The 20546-nt window shown below is 55.0% G+C and overlaps 1 protein-coding gene and 1 non-coding gene across 3 annotated transcripts in view; one reads left to right on the forward strand and one right to left on the reverse strand.

The window, feature by feature from the left end:
• AGAP1 (ArfGAP with GTPase domain, ankyrin repeat and PH domain 1) overlaps window positions 1–20546 on the forward strand; it is a 575037-nt gene that overhangs the window by 41315 nt on the left and 513176 nt on the right. The window lies entirely within an intron of this gene.
• LOC122678509 lies at window positions 11773–11873 on the reverse strand. The gene has a single exon (XR_006336175.1). It is a non-coding gene; the product is annotated as a U6 spliceosomal RNA (small nuclear RNA).

Consider the following 20546-nt stretch of genomic DNA (forward strand, 5'->3'; position numbering starts at 1 on the left):
CTGTCAGTCCTTCTGCGAATAGCTTGCCTTCCCGCCTCCTCACCGGTGTTCCCGCCTGTGGATGAGTTTGCCTTGTGGAGGACTTTGGTGAAGTGTGTCATGCGAGAAGAACTGGACAAGGAATACCAGTGGGGGAGTCAGATTACCATATGGAAAAAAAACAGGAAAGGGTTTTTAAATGTACTGTTGCTTTATTGTAGCATTTTGACACCATTTTAAAAGTCAGTGGACACTGATTTTTGAACCTGCTGTTACTTAAAAAAAAAATTTATTTGGCTGCATCGATTCTTAATTGCAGTACACAGGGTCTTTAAAGTTGTGACATGTGTGATCTGGGTCCCCGAGCAGGGATTGAACCCCGGCCCCCTGCATTGGGAACACAGAGTCCTAACCACTGGACCAACCAGGAAGTCCCTGCTGCTACTTCATTGTAGTATTTTAAACTTTGTTTTTTCCTAGTGGGAGGCAGAAAGAAAAACTTGGTCAGGTCTCATCAACCACTTATTAAAGTGTGAGTTTTGCATTTATGTATTTTTCACAGAGGAGGAGCTACATTCTTAAGTGCAAGCTCTCAGACATCATGAGGAAGCACAGTGAACCCGCACACACACCTGCCTTTTTCTCATCAAATCTGCTGACCTCCCTTGGTCTGGAAGGCCCCGTGCGGCATTGCAGCAGTGGGTGTGCAAACGTCCGGCCACGTCTCATAACTTATGCTTTGCACAGCTTCTCCTTGGAGAAAGTGTTAGGAATGTTCCCACTGTGGCTGAAATTTTATGATGCGTTGCGTTAGTTTTGCTTAAAGAGGTTAGCATCGAGAATGCAGAGCACGGAACTGCTTTGGAATCTTAAACTGTGCCAGGCATCTGCTCTTTTGGGGGCCTTGTTAATTTAACCCCGCACTCTTGAGATATGCGCATGAGTCTTGTCCCTGCTCGGGGTGCCCAGGGAGGGGCTCTGGCTCAGCTGAAGGGCGCTGGCCTCCTGCCTCCGACTCTGGGTTCTTTTCAGGATCCGTGCTGTCTCCATGATGAGTAGTTTAGTTTTCATGTTGAACCTACTTTTTTGTTTCTTTAATCTCGAGAGGCACATGGGATTTTTAGTTTCACAACCAAGGATGGAACCTGTGTTCACTTGCAGTGGACCACCAGGGAAGAAGTCCGGACCTACTCCTGTAATTTTCCTCTCCAGTCTCTCTGTTCCCCCATCAGATGGAAGGGGGGACACTGAGGTGTGAGGGCGGTCCTGGAGGTGCCACCTGTGGGACAAAGGTCACTGAGTCTTCCTTCCACAAGTCACTTGTTTCTGAGAAGAGAAGCTTCAAGATGTTTCAGTGCAAAACACTTTCCAGTTGAGTCTGCGCGGGGAGTTAGTGCTGGGTGCCCTGGGGAGGTGCGAGGGTGCATGTGAAGGAGTCATCGAGGCAGCCAGGGAAATGTAGGTTTCTGTTCCATGAGGATGCTGAGTATAAAACATTAAGTTCAGTTGCTCAGTCATGTCCTAGTCTTTGCTAGGACCCCATGGACTGCAGCACAGGCCTCCCTGTCCATCACCAACTTCTGGAGCTTGCTCAAACTCATGTGCATTGAGTCGGTGATGCCATCCAACCATCTCATCCTCTGTTGTCCCCTTCTCCTACCTTCAATCTTTAGCAGCATCAGGGTCTTTTCAGATGAGTCAGCTCTTCACATCAGGTGGCCAAAGTATTGGAGTTTCAGCTTCAGCATCAGTCCTCCCAATGAATATTCAGGACTGATTTCAAGGCCTTGCAACTTCCCTGGTGGTCCAGTGGTTAAGACTTTGCCTTCCAATGTAGGGGATGTGGGTTTGATTCCTGGTCGGGGAGCTACAAAAAAACAAAACGTCAAACAGAAGCAATATTGTAATCAATTCAGTGAAGACTTTCAAAAGGGTCCACATAAAAACAAAATGTTAAAAAATTAAGGCCTTTCTGTCTGGGCCAAGGAAGCCCCTGGTACCTGCGCCTGGAGCTCCACCTTGGTCCCCCCGTGGTCTTGAGTCTGGCCCAGTGGACAGTGGACGCCAGGCCTGCCCCGAGAGCCAACGCATCCTGCTTCCTCCCTCGGGGTCCCTGGAGGGCGGGCGGGCAGGGGACAAACAGACACGGTGGGGACACTTCCCATTGTCCTCCCTTTCAACCCTTTTCTCTGTCCTTGTTGAGGAGAGCGCGTCGTTTTTATTTAATAAGATGAAAAAGGGCAAAGCCTGGTTATCAGAAAAGCATCAGAAATGATGCTTTTAAAGACTCCGGAAAGCCTCTGCTTACCTCCTGGGTGTGCCCTCTCTGGAGCGAGGAGGCTGGAGAAAAACTCTACAGGACCTCTCTGTGTCTGAGAGCAGAGTGTGCAAAGCTTTGCAGAGGAGACTGTGACGGTGGGATGCAAGGACAGGTGGATGTGGCATGTTCTCCGAAGGTAGCGTGCTCATCTGGTTCTAGCCTCGCAGTGAGGGCAGCGTAAGAAGTGAGGAGGAGGCACTCAGCTTCATGGAGAAAAAAAGGATTTTCAATATTTGGGGGCATGGAATAAAGAAGTGTGGATTTGAAGGGATGCTTGTAGCCATCATTTCCCCGGCATGGTTCCCCAAATGGTCATTCAGTTGCTTGAGCAAGGTCTAGATAGACCTAGATTTGAAGAGAATTTTTTTTTTTCTTGATAAAATAATACTTGCTCACAAATGGAGGGGGAAAGGAGTATGGATAGCAAAGTAATTATGATCAATATTCTTTGTACTATTCAAGAAATGTTCTCATCTTACATAGGCATTGATCTCTTGCTTTGAAACAGCAAAACGTGTTTGCTTTATCGGACATATGACTGTTGGACACAGTCCTGCAGCAGGACGTGTGGATCTGCCTCACACAGACCCTCGTGAAGATTGTGTGTGTGTGTGTGTGTGTGTGTCCGTAACTTCAGTTGTTTCCGACTCTGTGCAACCCCGTGGACTGTAGCCCACCAGGCTCCTCTGTCCCTGGGATTCTCCAGGCAAGAATACTGGAGAGGGTTGCCATGCCCTCCTCCAGGGGATCTTCCCCACCCAGGGATCGAACCCGCCTCTCCTGGGTCTCCTGCAGTGCAGGCAGAGTCTTTACTGCTAGCCACTTACACGTCTTTCGCCTGGGTGTGCTTCTCGGACTCGCTTCTCCAGCCCGTGCGTGGTTTCAGTTACTGAGTCGGTTACTGAAAGTGAAATTGCTCTCATTTTGAGTGCCGTGTAGAATGCCCGCGAAGAGTTAGGCAGCGAGGCCGCCACTGCGTTCTGTCCTCCTCTTTCTAACGGCTGCACCATTTGTCTCTGCTGGCCCTCGGTGTCCATCTGACATTTTTAGAAAGCGGATAAGGGCCCAGATTGTGAATGATCCCTTTGTTCCAGGAGTGAAGTTGATACTCTTTGTGGAAGCAGGGTTACTGCTCTTTGGGCTGGAACTGTTTGTGTATTTCTCACTTTCATTTATTGCAACAAATCTCCTGAGTTGGGGACCCAGGGAGCAAAGTGCAGTTCAAAGAGTGGGTTCCTGTGGGCCCGTTGCCAGAAGCCAGAGGTGTCAGGTGTTGGAAGCCAGAGAGCAGAAACCTACCCTGAGCATGGGGGCCAGGGCGGGGGCTGGAGCCTCGACCTTGGCTTCGGGGAGCCTCTCCTTGTCTGCACACAGGAGAGTGGAAGTGAATTCTGAGATGAAAAGGAAGCAATCAATGGACTTTGTTTCCTCCTGTGGTTTCAGGCAGCACTTTCTCTATTAGATGAAAAGAGCCCATCAGTTCCCAGCCTCCATCACCGAAAAATAAAAATCTTATTTTCTTTCTGATAAATACCTGTTCACTGTTTAAAAAAAAAAAAATGGCCAGGAAAAAAATTCCATAAATCCTCATCACCCATCAGATACTAATACATGAGTTTGATGTGTCTGTAAAAGTGCTTATAAACTTATATGTTTTGCATGCAGATGATCTTAAAAAGAAAGTTGAATTTCTTTGAGGCTTTTTAAAAAAATGGTTTGCCACATTTCCTTTATGTAAACGAAAATTCTTGGCCTTCCTAGGTGGCTCAGTGGTAAAGAATCTGCCTGCCAATGCAGATGAGTTCAATCCCTGAGTTGGGAAGATTCCCTGAGGAGGGCGTGATAACCCACTCCAGTCTTCTTGCCTGGAGAAGCCCATGGACAGAGGAGCCTGGCGGGCTACAGTCCACGGGGTCACAGGAGTCAGAAAGACTTAGAGATGAAACAACAACCACCACCTGTATAAATTTTTCGTTGCTGTTGTTTCGTCTTTGTTTTTACTGGACCTTTGAGGCTGCGTTGTAGACACCCTGACGTTGCAGCATCGGATTCTGCCGCTTGTACCTCCTCGGTACCCACTGATCGTGGGACACTGACCAGGCCTCCTGTGCCGGCCTTCCTCACAAGCCCTGCCTGCCTGCCGAGCTCCCCAGCAGCTCCGGAGTCTCTGCATTTTTATTTTCACCCGTGTGAACTGAACTCCTGGAACAGGAGGGTCCAGTGCAGCTGAGAGTCTGTCCTTTCTCAGGACTTGGGGATGATCTGATCGAGTGCATCCTGTATACCCATTTGCTGGCTTTTCTTCTGGACCAAGGGGGCAAGTCAAGGCACTGTCCTTCCCTGGGCAATGTGGCCCCACCCCACTGTGATGGGCTAGCTGAATCCCCTTCTCCAGCCAGCACCCCCTTCCATCATCCCCACCCCCACCCCACCCCCGCCCCCGGAAGTGGATAGGCTGGGCTCTGAGGAGGAGGGCTGGCTGTGGCTCCAGCTAAAGGAGCTCAGTGTCACTGGCAGTTTCTGGGGGGGGAAGGGAGCTGGGGGGGAGGTGCTGAAACATCAGTAGTAAGTACCTCCCAGTTACAGTGTAGCCGGTCTTCAGGAAGCAAGGTATCTGCTTCATTGCTATTAAGTTTCCACTCCTGCAGAGCATGCACAATGGGAGACTGTTAAATCCAAGTCTGGGACTCTGGTTGACATTCCTAACGCTCACTGTGCCTGGGGAAGAATTCTTAGCTTTGCGTCTTCACCGGGAGACTGTCAGAGCATCTAGGTGAGAGGTTGGAGGGAGCTTGCCACTGGACTGGGGCTGCCTGGAGTGTTTCGGAACCTGCTGCTCTGACCCGAACGCTGGCGGGCTGGGATGCAACCATACCCTGGGGCAGGAAGCCTTCTCAGCGGGGTTGGGGGGGGAGGTGTAGATAGACTCAGAGGGCACCAGCACCTTCTCCCACGGATGTGATGTGGCTTCCTCCTCGGTGGGGTCAGACAGTGCGGTTTGAGGTTCTGTTTCTGAACAGACTGAGCCAGAGAAGACGGTGATCAGGACTTCCCTGGTGGGCCAGTGGTTAAGACGCCGAGCTGCCAATGCAGGGGGCTCGGGTTCAATCCCTGGTCAGGCAGCTAACATCCCACACAGCCACACAGTGCAGCCAAAAAAAAAAGTGATCCTATTTTCCGCACCGTTTTCTAGCAGTTTCTGGATCACTTTTCAGCAGGGTGAGGGCTCCTGGGAAGAGCAGGAAGTCGGCAGCCTTGAGGCTCTGCTCGTGGGAGCCGAGATCGAGTCTGTGACCGGTTCTCTTTGGCTCCTTAGTTCCTCACGGGACTACAGAATAATCGGAGCCGTGACCCCGCCGTGAGCTCGGGTCTTACGCGTGTGCAGGAGCCGTGGCCGCTCTGAGCCCTGATGTCCCGGCAGGTCTGCTTTGGGGCGTCCGGGGATGGCATGTGTCCTCTGAACGCATGGACTTGGGGGTCACAGCATGCATCTGAGATGACATCCCACCCAGGGCCTGGCAGGCTTTTTTCCAACAGTGCCCGCGTGTTCTGCCCCCGCCCCTGGCACCACTGGGGCCTGAGTGCTTCAGACCATACCCTGTTCTCAGGTCCTGGCTTTTCTCTCTCCCTCCATTCAAGGAAGTGTTTGAATACAGAGTGACCTGGGTGGGACATTTTCTTTTTAAAAATAATTCTACTTACTTTTAATTTGGCCGTGCTGGGCTTCGTTGCTGTGAGGGCTTTTCTCTGGTTGTGGGGTGCAGGGGCAGCTCTCTAGCTGGGGTGCACGGGGCTTCTCCTTGTGGGGGCTTCTCTTTCTAAGGAGCACAGGGTCTAGGCTCGCAAGTTTTAGTAGTTGTGGTTCCTGGGCTCTGGGACAGAGGCTCAGACGTTGTGGCTCATGGGCGTAATTGCTTCACGGCACGTGGGATCTTCCTGGACCGGGGATTGAACTCATGTCTCCCGAGTTGGCAGGTGGATACTTTACCACTGAGCTACCAGGGAAGCACCCCCCCCCCCCCACCATGGGACATTTTTTATAAGGCTGACCTTGAAGGTGAAGTGAAGTGAAAGTCGCTCAGTCGTGTCCGACTCTTTGCGACCCCATGGACTATACAGTCCAGGGAATTCTCCAGGCCAGGATACTGCGGTGGGTAGCCTTTCCCTTCTCCAGGGGATCTTCCCAACCCAGGGATCAAACCCAGGTCTCCCGCATTGCAGGCGGGTTCTTCACCAGCTGGGCCACAAGGGAAGCCCTTGAAGGTGAACAGATGCTTAACGAACACATGCGTGGCCATCTCGGTGAGGATGATTGAGGACTCAGATGTGTGTTACACTGGTTTCAGGAACTTGATGGAGATGAGTGGCAGAGGTCCCCATCAGTGGTCCATCAGGTGTTCGGGCAGGACAGAGTGGAGCCAGCAGAGACACAGAGGGTGCTGTTCACCTCTGTGAAAGCCTCACACCCCCCAGGATCACTTACAAGGTCCCGAGTTCTGCGCCGATTGACTCCCCCGCTCTAGATGGGTCTGTGGTTCGCTTCTTTTGTGTGTATGTGTGTTTAGTTTCTATTATAGGTAAGTTTTCCAAAGAAGGATGCTCTTTGGGTGATCACTGGCCTTCCTGGGGTAGAAATAGGATTCTTTTCACAGTCAGTGGGGCTGGAAGTAGGCTTTGTGAAAGTCAGGCTCTCAAAGGGTGGGAGCTGAGCTCTTGAGCCCCCTTCCCCATAAGTTACAGCAAAGTAACCCAGATGTGTGTGGGGCTGTTGCCTGCCGCCCCCAGGGAGGGCCGGTGTGTTCCTGGCCTGTTGGAGGTGCAGAGGTCTGTTGGACACACACCCTCCCCCGGCCCCCCCCCCCTCCAAAGTTGTCAGACTTGAATTTCTAGTTGATTAACCAGGAAAATCTGCCTTCCTGCTGGAATGTTGACTCTGGAGAACCTTCTGTGTCAGGTTTCAGAATTCCTTTTGTTTCCTTCTGGTTGGGACTGGTCCAGGGTCACATTACCAAATCTTCTCAGTGGTCCTGGAGTCTGGGGTTAGAGGTTTTCAATAGTTATAAAATTTCAGCTTGAGTTAAAACATATTCTGATGAGATGAGCAGTCATTTCAACATGCGGATGTAAATACAGCCTATGTAGTAGAATTACACTCTTTACTCAGCCTCCTCTCTCTCATCCTGGTTATTGCCATTTTGTTCTTTCGATGATCCACTGTCGGGGAAAAATGAGATACTGTGTTCTCAGTGAGGCTGACACTCCCGAATGCCCCACCTAGCTTCAAAGGGCTTGTTAATAATAGTGCCGGGGGTTAAAATCATTATGACCCTCATTTCCTTGTCCTGTCGAAAATAGTGTAAGTGTTCCAGACTGCTGTTGGTGAAACCCAGCTTCACGCACCTGTGCAGCAGAGCATGAGCATTTTGCTTTTGGAAGAACAGGATGATTATTCAAAGACTCTGGGTTTCCTGGAAACCACACATTCATCCTAACTACAGTCCTTTCGGGCCAGGGTGTGAAACCTTAAAGTGTTAGTCACCCGGTCATGTCTGACTCTTTGCGACCCCATGGGCTGGAGCCCGCTAGGCTCCAGGCACAAACACTGGTATGGGTTGCCATTCCCTTCACTAGAGAGTCTTCCCGACCCAGGGATCGAACCCAGGTCTCCCGCATTGCAGGTGGATCCCTTACCGTCTCTGCCACCAGGGAAACCTTAGTGTGAGGTTTGTTTGGAGGAAATTCGAGACTGAGCTGAAACCTATCTGGGTCTCTTCCAACTGCTGCTGATGAAGCAGGGGAAGAGGTGGGTGGAGTTTTTTGCTTCTAACGTGTGGTCACACTCAGTATCTCCTGAAGCCATTTACTTCCTGGAGATGTCGGGTGTTTGCTGTGGGGAGGTGGGAGGCCATGTCACTAGGGTTAGTTGTAGCTCTCCTGTGGATTCTCCTTGTGGGAATCAACACCTAGCAGCTCCAGCACACCTCGAGGGAGCTGCCCCGACGGCCCAGCCTTCTGTCTCCTGCAGTTCAGTCCAGTCCAGTCGTTCAGTTGTGTCCGACTCTTTGCGACCCCATGGACTGCAGCACACCAGGCCTCCCTGTCCATCACCAACTCCCAGAGCTTACTTAAACGCATGTCCATTGAGTCGGTGATGCCATCCTACCATCTCATCATCTGCTTTCCCCTTCTCCTGCCTTCAACCTTTCCCAGCATCAGGATCTTTTCCAGTGAGTTAGTTCTTTGCATCAGGTGGCCAAAGTATTGGAGCTTCAGCTTCAGCATCAGACCTTTCAATGAATATTCAGGACTGATCTCTTTCAGGATGGACTGGTTGGATCTCCTTGCAGTGCAAGGGACTCTCAAGAGTCTTCTCCAACACCACAGTTCAGAAGCATCAATTCTTTGGCTCTCAGCTTTCTTTATGGTCCAGCTCTCGCATCCATACATGACCACTGGAAAAACCATAGCCTTGACTAGACGGACAGAGACAGCTGCTTTAATTCCGGCCCCATAGGATGTTGCTTTGTGATGGACAGGCTGGACTCTGTTCTGGCTCTGCTGGTTCTCACAGTGCCAGGGGCCAGAAGCACCTTTCGTGCATGTTCTTATCTGCCAGAGCACCAAGTGTCAATCAGTGCTTGCTGAGTGCTTGTTGGATACAGAGCGTGAGCGAGGTTGGGGCTTCAGGCCAAGTGGGGCAGGCAGGGCCCAGAAGGGGACGCCCCCCACCCCCGACCCTGGGGGACAGGGTGGGCCACAGATGGCCGGCATGCACTAGCTGGCAGAGCAAGGTCCATGCTTCTTCCTTAAACAGCCCAAGATGGGGACTTCCCTGCTGGTCCAGTGGGTAAGACTATGTGCTCCCAATGGAGAGAGCCCAGGTTCAATCCCTGGTTGGGGAACTAGATTCTGCATAAGAGTTTGCATACCCCACCTAAGGATCCCGTGTGCAGCAGCTGAGACCCGGTGCAGTCAAATAAATTAAACAAAGCAGGCCAGGCTGCTTGTAATCCCTTTATAGCATGCATTCTCAGTGGCAGAGAAAATTGGCTCTTGGGAGGAGGAAAAGAAATCCTAGATATGACAATGGTCGTGGTGTGCCAAAGGATGTAAACAGATGTATCTCTGCTGTTCAGGTTTCACGAGGGAGAGTGATTGAGGGAAAAAAATGAAACAGTTTTTAGGACAGAAAATAGTGAAACAAAAGTGACAGATTCCAAAACAAAGGCCAGAAGTGGAGTTTAAGCATTTGGATGGTAATTTGAAGTAGAGGATTTATTTGGCAAATGCAGAAGTATGTTTAGCAACATGGAACTGTTTTCATGCAAAGTTAAAAGCACCTTGTATTTCCTTCCCTACCACTTGCCCAGTCCCCATCTCTTTGAGAGAGATAAGTGTCATTTAAGTTATTTCATCTGGTTGATGATTGTCATTGATAACTTTATTGCTACTTCTGTCTTGGGTATTCCTTTAGAAGAGGTGTATGGATTCATTACACATTGTAATGTCTTATCTGTAGAGTGTAAGATAAAGTCAAGCATGTGTTTGCTGACGCTTTTTAAGTTGACCTGTCTATACTTAGAAATGTTTCTTAATAGTAAGCTTCCCTGGTGACTCAGATAGTAAAAGAATCCACCTGCAATGTAGGAGACTCGTGTTCAATCCCTGGGTCGGGAAGATCCCCTGGAGAAGGAAATAGCAACCCACTCCAGTATTCTTGCCTGGAGAATCCATGGACAGAGGAGCCTGGCGGGCTGCTGTCCATGGGGTCGCAGAGAGTCGGGTGTAACTGGGTGGCTCTCACTCAGTAATGAGACATGAATTGAGAAGCACGCTTTCTCTGTCACACGAGATGTTCACCTCCAGGGGTCCGCCCTGCTTGAAGGTCAGCCTCTCCACCCCCAGGGTCATGGCTGGACCCTCCTCATTCTTCAGGATGTGGCCCAGCTTTGCCTCGCGTGGGGAGCCGTTCTCCGTGCTGAGCTGTAAGGGTCTGTCTGTGAGGAGGGGTCAGGGGCAGAATTTCAGGGACACGGGAACAGCTGTCACCAAGGCAGGCCGGACCGATCGGGCAGCTCCATTGGATTTTTGCCTTGCGTGTGGATGTCGCTCATTGGAGCCTAGAGTGGAACTGAGGGGCGCGCACGGCTGAGTGCCCTGCAGACCTCTGCCACCTGCAGTGGGGTCAGCCTTACTTCTTCTAGGTCTTGATTTTCAGGAACAGCAGGGATAAGAAAAGTGGAGGTTGTGGTCTGGAAGTAGCCTGGTTGTAGATTAGCCAGGTTGAACTCCTGGTGGTTCCTGGCATCCCACCAAGAGGAGGAGTTTCTGTTTTCAGAACCATGCCTGCCATCAGCGCATCTCTCATGGATCTCTGTCGACAAACAGGGCTGGGGTCCTTCCAAGATGCCACCGGTTCCCAGCAAAGATGGAGGTTACTTTGCAGCTGATGGTGATGGGGTGGGAGCTGGGGGTGGGTGGGTGTTGGAGGTGATGGGGGGGTCTCTGGGGGCTGCTGGCAATGGCTTGTCTGATCTCACCAGCAGTCCTTGAGTCCAGCACACACGGGTGCCCTCCTGTGAACCAGAACAAGGAGCTGCTGGTCTGGAAGCTCGTGTGCTTCACTGTGCCTCGAGTGATCGTTAGCTCTGTGGTCTTCAGTTTCTCCTGTGACAGAATTGAAAAGATTTTATTTAGATGCTGCCATGAATCTTTTTTTATGTCAACAGTTCTTGCCATTTATTTTGAAATGCTTTATATATGTGTGTATGTGTGTGTATGTATGTGTGTGTGTGTGTGTGTGTGTGTGTGTGTATGTGTGTATGTCTTCCCTGGTGGCTCAGACGATAAAGCTTCTACCTACGATGCTGGAGACCCAGGTTCAATCCCCTGGGTTGGGAAGATCCCCTGGAGAAGGAAATTGCAACCCACTCCAGTATTATTGCCTGCAGAATCAGAAGGACGGAGGAGCCTGGTGGGCTACAGTCCATGGGGTCTCAAAGAGCTGGACACAACTGAGCGACTTCTCTTTCCTCCATATTAAATTGGAGGATAATTGCTTTACAATGTTGTGTTGGTTGCTGCCGTATAACAACGTGAATCAGCCATAATTGTATATATATATTCCCTCGTTCTTGAGCCTCCCTGCCCCTCCAGTCCCACCCCTCTGGGTCATCAGAAAGCGCCAGGCTGGGCTCCCTGTGTTATATAGCAGCTTCCCACTAGCTATCTGTTTAACACATGATAGTGTAGGTGATTTAGAAATACTGCTCAAGCATGTCTGACTGTTTGCGACCCCACGGACTATACAGTCCATGGAATTCTCCAGGCCAGAATACTGGAGTGGGTATCGCCTTTCCCTTCTCCCTGGGTCGGATCTTCCCGACCCAGGGGTCAAACCCAGGTCTCCCGCATTGCAGGCAGATTCTTTATCAGCTGAGCCACAAGGGAATCCCAGTAGTGTATATATGGAAAAAAATAGGGAACGCTTCACAAACTTATGTGCCGTCCTTGCACAGGGGCGGCGCTCATCTTCTGCGTATCTTCGCGGTTTTACTTCTGCGCTGCCGGAGCGAGCCCTGCTGTGAGCCTGGAAGCAAGTGAGAGAAGGTTAAGGGGAGCCAAGCAGCTGGTGGAAGCAGGCCGCTGCCGTGCACGCCGCCTGGCCCGGGTGGGCCTGCTGTTACCCAGAAGGCCGTGCAGAGGGGAACCACGTGGGCAGAGAGAGACACTTGCCGGTGTAAAGAGGACACGGCTGTTGAGGATGGTGCGTAGGGAGGTGCTCTCTGCTGCCCGTCAGAGCAGGGAGGCAGAGGCGGCAGTGGACTTGGAGGGGGGCCCTGTGTCATCACCCCCGGGATGCCACGTGGTACCCGCCCTGCCGAAGTTACATGCTTTCTCTTGTGGTTCAGAGGCCTTAAGAAGTCTTTCAGCAAACCTTTGCCCTTGTGTCTTATCTGCCATTCGCTTCCCAACTGCTGAGCAAAGCTCCAGGCTGCCGTATCGGCTTTTCTAACGACTTTTCAAATTCCCTTGGCTCCTCCTGGTCCAGCTTCTGTGAACATCACTTTACTGCTGAGAACATCTATAACATAGTGAGAGAAACGAGCCACATTCTTCCAGCACTTTGCAGTGGACGTGAGTTTGAGCAGACTCCAGGAGATGGTGAAGGACTGGGAAGCCTGGTGTGCTGCCTTCCATGAGGTCACAAAGAGTCAGACACGACTGAACGGCTGAACGATTACAGTCCTAGGGAAACTGCACAGAGATGAGTGAAACCTCAAGGCATGTGAAGCCACGCTTCCATCCTGGAACAGGCCAAACCAGCGGGGGCCGTGAAATCCATCAACACAAAGGTTAGCGAAGCCGAGGCGAGCACATCGGATGGAAGTGGGGGGTGGACCCTCAGTGTTCCAGGCTGCTTCGTCCCCGTGGCCTCCCTTCGTGAGATTTACGCATCTCTCCCGCACCCCCGCCAGCCTTGCAGACTCACCCCGGGGCTTGTGTGCAGTGATGGCGTGGTGAGCATGCATCTCGTGTGCAGTGTGGAAAGGAGTGTGTCTCCCCCAGGACACTCAGTGCCCCACGATGTCAGCCTCCCAGACGACTGCATCCTAGCCTGTGAGAGCCCTTTAGCCTGTCGGGGGCCTTATCTCACCTTTTCCCTTGAGAGGCTGGGCCTGTGACGTTGGGGTGACTGTGGGAATTGGGGGCAGGCAGGCACTTGGTGTCTGTGCATCGAAAAGAAGAGGGCCTGGGGCAATCCCGACAGGCAGCGGCTTTGTGAAAATGTGTGTGGGGTGTGACAGGTGCCGTGGGGGTCTGTGAGCCAGGCCTCGGGAGGTGGGCCTTCGGTTGCTGGTTCCGCCCAGATGTCACAGGAAATAGTCACGTCCATTCTCAAGTGAGAAGGCGAAACAGTGCTTGCTGTGAGGGTCCTGTTAGCTCCAGAGCGAGGTCCAGCGCTTCGGGCCCCGAGTGCTCAGCTGATGGGCTGCCGTGTGCCCTCCAGGGGCGGTGGCACCCTGACCCGGTGTCCAGGGGATCTGCCTCCCACCGTGTCCATCTCTGTGTTCCGGTGCGGGATCCACGTGCTGAGATGCTCTGAAAGACAGTGCTCGTGGCCTCATTTTTCTCCTCCTTGTTTCATCCTCTTGAATCTCTCACCTCCCCCCAACTTACTTTCCTGGTGGCTCGGATGTTAAGGAGTCTGCCTGCAGTGCGGGAGACCGTGGTTCAATCCCTGGGTCAGGAGGATCCCCTGGAGAAGGAAATGGCAACCCACTCCAGTATTCTTGCCTGGAGAATCTCACGGATGGAGGAGCCTGGCACGCCACAGTCCATGGGGTTGCAAAGAGTTGGACGTGACTGAGTGACTTTACTTCTTCTTTAACTTACTTCCAGAAACACTGGTGGGTAAAGGCCTACAGCCCCTCACGTGGATTCCGGAAATCCAGGAAATCCAAAAGCCCGCCTGGGTTCTTTCTGGGTCCATGCACCTGAAGGCACTTTGCAGTTGACCACGGAATCATCCACGTGTTTCATTAGGGCATGGGTAGTCTGTAGCGTATCGATATTTCCGAGCATCCATGTGGGTGTTTTAGGAGTGCCAGTGTCGGTCTGTATCGGAGAACCATTTAAACCAGGGGTCCCCAACCTCTGGGCCAAGCACTTTTACCTCCTGTCAGGTCACCGCCGGCATTAGACTAGATACAAAGTGCACAAGAAATGTCATGCCCTTGTATCATCCTGAAACCACCTCCTCCCACCGCACCCCCTCCCCCCCGGGGGTTTGTGGAAAAATTGTCTCCCGCAAAACCAGCCTCTCTGGTGCCACTAAGGTTGGGAACCGCTGCTTTGAACCACTCAGAATTGTTCATTCAAGACGCAAGGCCGGACACATGAGTGATCGGAAGACAGCGCCCGCCCCCCGCCGGGAGCATGTCACAAACGCAGGATGAGTGCCCGAGCTGTAATTGCGTTTGGATCCCCACAGGACGCCTGGACACGTTAACAGTTTGGGAGTCTCTGGTCAGCCCTCTAATCCGTCAGCCATCTGTTCTCTGTGAGGAGCAGGCCGGGAGGGGGACCAGGGCAGCGCCGCTGGGCCCTCTGGCCCTGGTACAGTCCCCCCAAAGGTGTCATGGCCCCTGTGCCAGCCGGCACGGTGGGGCACCGCCCAGGGAGGCACGGTGGCCCAGGAGTGGGCGGCTCCTCCCGCCCGGCCTCCGGTCTCATCACAGAGCTCCCCGACCGCTCGGAGATGCCGCCAGCAAAGAGGGATGGTCACCCTCCTGGGGGCCTGGCTGTTGTCACCCAGGGCTCCTCACGGGAGCCTTTGTGCAGAGGGACCCAGTCACCAGCTGCCACAGGCCCGTGACGGGTTCCGGTGTCAGAAGGTCACCTTGATCCCGTGGTGACGGCACCCCTGCCTCTTGTTCCCCAGCTTTCAGCTCACCTGGTGCGGGCGGGGCCCCGCTTTGGTGGCCCCCACCTGTCACGCAGGGAGAGGGGGAGCTGTCTGAGTGAGTGGGGGATGGGAGCGTCCAGGTGGGGGGCCAGGAGGGGCCCTGGGTTCTCCCGGGGGCCTGCAGCTCAGGTGTGCGGGCCCCTGCGAGGGAGGAGCCGGGGGGGGCGGTCAGCCCTCCGCCCCGTGAACTTGGCTGCCTCTTCGGTGGGCCCCGCTGTTTAACATGAGGACTGTCCTTGTATCAGTATTTGTCCTCAGGAGGCTGGGTGGGTCTCAGGGAGGGCTGGTGAGACTGGCGCACATCCCGTCCGGGCCAGAGTGCTGGGCAGGGTGGCCGCTGGGACCACAGGCCCTAAGGACACAGAGGTCAGTGCCCGGCGTGCTGCAGGCGGGCGGCTCTCGGGCACTCGGGGGCCTGTGCCTGCAGTCTCCTCTGGGGCGCTTTCCCCGCCTTCCCCTTGCCAGCTCTTTGTAAAACGGAAGCCCTCTGGGCTCCCCCCAGCCATTCTTCCCACAGAACTCAGCTCCTCGGGGCGGGCAGAGTGGCTCCTCGGCTCATGGTCCAGCCCTTCCTTCTTCACCCCCAGTGCCAGCGTGATGCCCCCCAAGAGCTGTCAGCAATGCCAGTTCTCGGCCTCCCTGCCCCCGACCCGCGGACCCGGGAAATGCCGTGGGCTCCCGTCTGGCGGTGCAGGCGGGTGTCTGCCTCGGTGGCGCTGACGGTCCGCGGGACTTGCATCGAAGCATCTTCTTTTGTCCCCCCGAGGGGCGGGCTCTGCAGACACCATGCCCAGGGTGGCGGGAGCCCCTGTTCTTCCTGTGGCTGAGCCGTGAGCGCACGCTCTGGTGATGGAACAGTGCTTATCAGGAGCCAATCGACGCCAGAGCAGAGAGGCAGAGGCTTAGCGGGACCGACTTGGCAGCCAATGCTTGGTCCCTGGGGGAGGGCACAGGGCGGGGGCGTCACCTGAGACCCACCCCCACACAGGTGGGACCACCCAGGAAAGGTAGCGAGGGCACACTCGGGGAGCATGACCTGAGCCCCACGCCCCGCACAGGTGGGACCACCCAGGAAAGGTAGCGAGGGCACACTCGGGGGTAGGGGGGCATGACCTGAGCCTCACCCCCCGCACAGGTGGGACCACCCGGGAAAGGTGGCCGAGGGCACACGGGGGCATGACCTGAGCCCCACCCCCTGCACAGGTGGGACCACCCGGGAAAGGTGGCCGAGGGCACATGGGGGCATGACCTGAGCCCCACCCCCCGCACAGGTGGGACCACCCGGGAAAGGTGGCCCTGTCTGTCTCGCTCTTCAGAGCTGTACTCGGCTCCCTTCTGCCTGCCGTCTTCCAGGAGGGGGTTTCCAGGCCTCCATGTCTCCAGAGTTGATTCTGAGTAGGTGGGGAGAGAGGAGCTAGGCAGAGTCTCAGGCTCCTTGATGAGAACACTTGAATCCTCTTTCTTTCCCAGACGTGTTCTTGGCAGGCACATGCTGAGGGTTTGTGAGGGGGGCACCTTTAGAGACTCAAGAAGGACAAGCCGGGGGTTTTCTCTGGGACTTAGAGAGGGGCTCACCTCTGATCTTCCCTCGACTGGCAGGTCTGGGAGGTGAAGCGGGGGGTCCTGTGTGCAGGACAGTGGAGAGCTGTGTGCTGGCATTTCAGGGATGCTGACCTGAGTGACCGGGGAGGAGCCTGATGGAGCAAGAGGCTGGGGACGGGAGGGTGCTTATGTCAAGCCGCCCCAAACTGTTTTACAAAGATACAGGAATTTCACAGAGTGCCTTGAAGCACTCTGGTGTGGAGTTAAGGTGCGGACGGTTTGGATCCAGGCCCTGCCACCCCCTTGAGCAGGACTTGGGATGGATGACTTGGAGCATCGTCTCAATGGCAGTTGAATCTCCTCTCCGCCACATTCATCGTCGGGGTCTGCTCAGATCCACTTCCAATTCTGCACAGGGCTGGTGTTGAAAATACCAGTTATTTCAGGGAAGGGAAAAAGAAGTCAGAGCCAAGAAATTCTATCAAGGGAACGTTCTTTAAGTGGAAATAGCGTCAGAAACCAGGTTTGGGACAGTTCCCTGGTGAGCTTACAGCGCGAGTGGGATTTCATGGCGTGTTGAACGCTGGCTGGTGGTGGAGGCGGGAAGCCCGCTGGAGTCGCACGGTCAGGGAGAACCGTTGGCTGTTTGGAGAAAGTCCAGAACCCCAGGGGCTGGATGTTCCAGGAAGGGGGGCAGTTTCTTCCATCTGCCCTTCACCCAGAATGTCAGGAGAGCAGCGCCCACACATCGGGCTGCGGGGAGGCGGTGGTGGGCAGGTGGACACACCTGTCGGAGGTCTGCAGCCAGGTGTGGCCAAGGCATCCGGAGCTGCGGTGGGTGCAGAGAGGGTCGAACCCAGAGGGCGGAGGCAGGGGCGATGAGGAGGGTTCACACACACACACACACACACACACACACACACACACACACACGGTGGGTGTCCGGGTGGGAGTGTGATGACCTTCTAGTTGTGCCTTGGTTTCCTTTTCTCTGCAAGGAGCACTCACGCCTCTGTTGCGTTGTTGTTGTTCAGTCCTGTCTCTTTCTGACCCCAGGGACTGCAGTGCTCCAGGCTTCTCTGCCCTTCATTACCTCCCGGAGTTTGCTCAGACTCATGCCCATTGAATCAGTGATGCTCAAACCATCTCATCCTCTGTTGCCCCCTTCTCCTCCTGCACTCCATCTTTCGCAGCGTCAGAATCTTTTCCCAAGTTGTTGTGCAGATTCGTTAAGGAGAGCAGCTTCCGGGACGCAGGCCCACGGTTAATATCAGTAAGGAGCTGCTACTGAGACCTTGTCACTGTTGTCCTCAAGGGCGGGTCGAGTCTTGGCCCATCTCCCTGCTGGCTGGTTGGCCACTGGTGGCTGCGAGTCTGCATGCTAAGTGGTGCCTGGTCCCTGAGACTTGAGGGACCGCATCCGTCTGGAGCCTCAGTCAGGCCGTGGGTTGGGCTCCCACCTGGCAGGGCTTGGGTTCTCAAGTGAGCAGAGGGCAGGGACTCCAGCCCTGGGGGAGAGGGGCCACCCAGGGCATCTGTCAGCGTGTGAGGCCCTCCTGGTTGGTGCTGCTTGTAGTAGAAGTCGTATTTCCACCCTTCGAAAGTGGCTTCACTGAGCTTTGACTGACGCATGAAAGAACCTCTGCTTAGGGACCCCCAGAGACGCTGTCTCCTCCACCTCCATCCCAGCTGATGGCGCCCCTGAGCTGCGGTCCGCTCCTCTGGGTTCCGTTCCTGGGTGCACAAAGGCTTCATCTCCTTCCAGCCAGAAGTCTAGGAAAGCTTCTTGGTGGCGTCTGGATGGGAGGCCTGCAGAAGGGCTCTAGGGAGCGTGATCTTCAGCAATAGAAAGATTTATTGCAGGTAGGCTTTGGGGACGAGGAGCTTGGGAGTCTGCGAGGCAGCGCGTTAATTGGCAGGTCACTGGGAGCCGTCATCTCGAGCAGCTCGTTTTAATTAGCCTGCTCTGCCGGGTGGAGTCCGTGCCGTTGCAGCAGCAGAGCGCATGGCCCCGCTTCACCAACCTCGTGGTTGACTTGGGTTTCCTCGGTGGCAAGTTTGCAGCGGGTGGGGCTCTGGGTTTCCAGCCCCTGGCTGGGAGCGGGCCAGCATCTCCCGAGCACCCAGACAGCGCTTGGAGCTTCCCTGGCTTGACAGGGATCGAGGTCCCGGCCGCCCTTCTAGCCCTGTAACCAGAAGCCTTGCTGCCCCCGGGCCCGCCCCCCCGCCCCCCGCTGCCAGCCTCTCGGGGCACCAACAGGGCACCCCGCCCCCCAACTCTGATCGGGGAGGAAAAGAGCCTTTCATCCACACACCTGTGTGCCTTGAGCCCGTTTGGAAATATATTTTTGTGCTTGTCAAACAAACTTTCCCTCCAGCCCATAAAACTGTAGAGAGAGGTGCGGGGAGGTGGTTTTCCGGGGTGGCGGTGAGCAGTTGGTGCTCAGTGTCCTAGAACCCGGGGCAGCCCTGGAGGGGATGGAGGGGCCCTGGTGCCCCCAGGCAGAGCTGCAGCGGCTCGGTGGGTCTGCTCTTCCGGCTGGATCGTCTTCCCAGGAATCCGGGTTATGGAGGGAAGCGTGACTTCTCAGAGGGGCCAGAGGTCTGCCTGCTCTGTGACGCCCCTCCTGTAGCCGTGCCATCCCTCTGTCTCATGGAGAGCCTGGGGTCCTGCCCTCTGGGCCGAGCAGCCAGCAGGGTGGGTCTGCCTGGCTGAGACCCCGAGGAGGGGGCTCCCGGGCCACTCGTGCCCATCCTGTAGGCCTCTGTGTCGAGTCTGTGAATGGAGCCTGGCCCCAGTGCAGTGCCTGATGCCCGGCTGTGGGCCCAGGGGGACATGCTCAACTGACCCGCAGATGCCCTGTGCCTCCCAAGAGGGCGCACACGTGTCTGGGTGTGCAGGCCCGGGTGGACAGCAGGGAGAGCTGGCTGGGTGTTCCCCGCTGGGCCAGCCCTTGTGTCTTTCCATCAGGTTGCTTTGGGCGAGGCGGGAGGATGTCGCCCAGAAGCACAGGTGTGACCCCCCCCCCCCCCACCTTTGACCTTGGCCGCCTGCTCTGAGGTTCACACCTGAGCAGAGGCCGGAGATGTGGAGAACAGGCCTGGGGGTCGCGACCCGTTTCTGAGTATCTGAGGTTTAAAAAGCTCCACGGTAGGGAGGCTGGATCAGAGGCTGGCCGGTGGCCACCGCAGGTAGGAGATTGGATGGACCTCTGGGGCACCTACTCTGCCATATGCGGCCAGGCGAGGCCCCTCAGATTGGAAAGCAAGCCCCCCAGCTGCTGGCTGACCTTGAGTGTGTCTGCGGGCTGGGTGGGGTCTGCTCCCTGGAGGAGCCTCGGGGGAGAACCATGCTGGGGGTTCTCAGGGAGGAGAGGGGGGCCGCTGAGATGCTGAGTGTGTGCACGGTCGCCTGCGGCTGACCAGCAGAGGTGGCCCGGGCTCCTTGGAGCTGCGCCCTGGGAGCTTGGGGGGGTCACAGCTCCCTCTTCCCACACTGCCCACCAACCCTGCTTCAGGAACAGGCCTGGGACTCCTCAGGTCCCTTTGTCCTGACCTACCCCCATCTTCTAGGGCTCGGCCACTACTCCAACGGCCACAGACAGGAGGACCCGCCCCATGGCTCTAGCCAGGCTTGTCCCAGCTGCCCACACCTAGGCCATCTGGGGTGCAGCAGTGCTTGGGGGCGGCTCCTGGCCCCTTGTCCTCCTGTGGGTGAGCCCTCCTGTGGGAATCTGGGGGTGCCTAGCCCCACAGGGGTATCAGGAGTGAGGCCACAAGTGCCCTCACCCTCACCCTTTAAGCGCTCAGACTGGCCAGGATGTCAGGACCTGTGAGAGACCCCCAGCTGGGCGGGGAGGGTGTCTGGGGGCTCCATCCTCTGTCTGTCCCTTGCTCTACAGGTGCACATTGGAGTAAACTTATGAAAGTCACTCAGTTGTGTCCAACTCTTTGCGACCCCATGGGCTATACAGTCTATGGAATTCTCCAGGCCAGAATACTGCATGGGTAGCCTTTCCCTGCTCCAGGGGATCTTCCTAACCCAGGGATCAAACCCAGTCTCCCGCATTACAGGCGGATTCTTTACCAGCTGAGCCACCAGGGAAGCTTGGAGTAAAGTCATACGTATACTTAATCCAAACCAATGTGTGTTAATCTTCCCAGCTGCTTTAGCAAGTGCGGGAAGCTACATTTAACTTTTTTCTCTACCAAGCCACGAGGTCAGGAGTGTAGGAT

Source organism: Cervus elaphus, chromosome 20 (assembly GCF_910594005.1).
Source record: "Cervus elaphus chromosome 20, mCerEla1.1, whole genome shotgun sequence".
Taxonomy (NCBI): domain Eukaryota; kingdom Metazoa; phylum Chordata; class Mammalia; order Artiodactyla; family Cervidae; genus Cervus; species Cervus elaphus.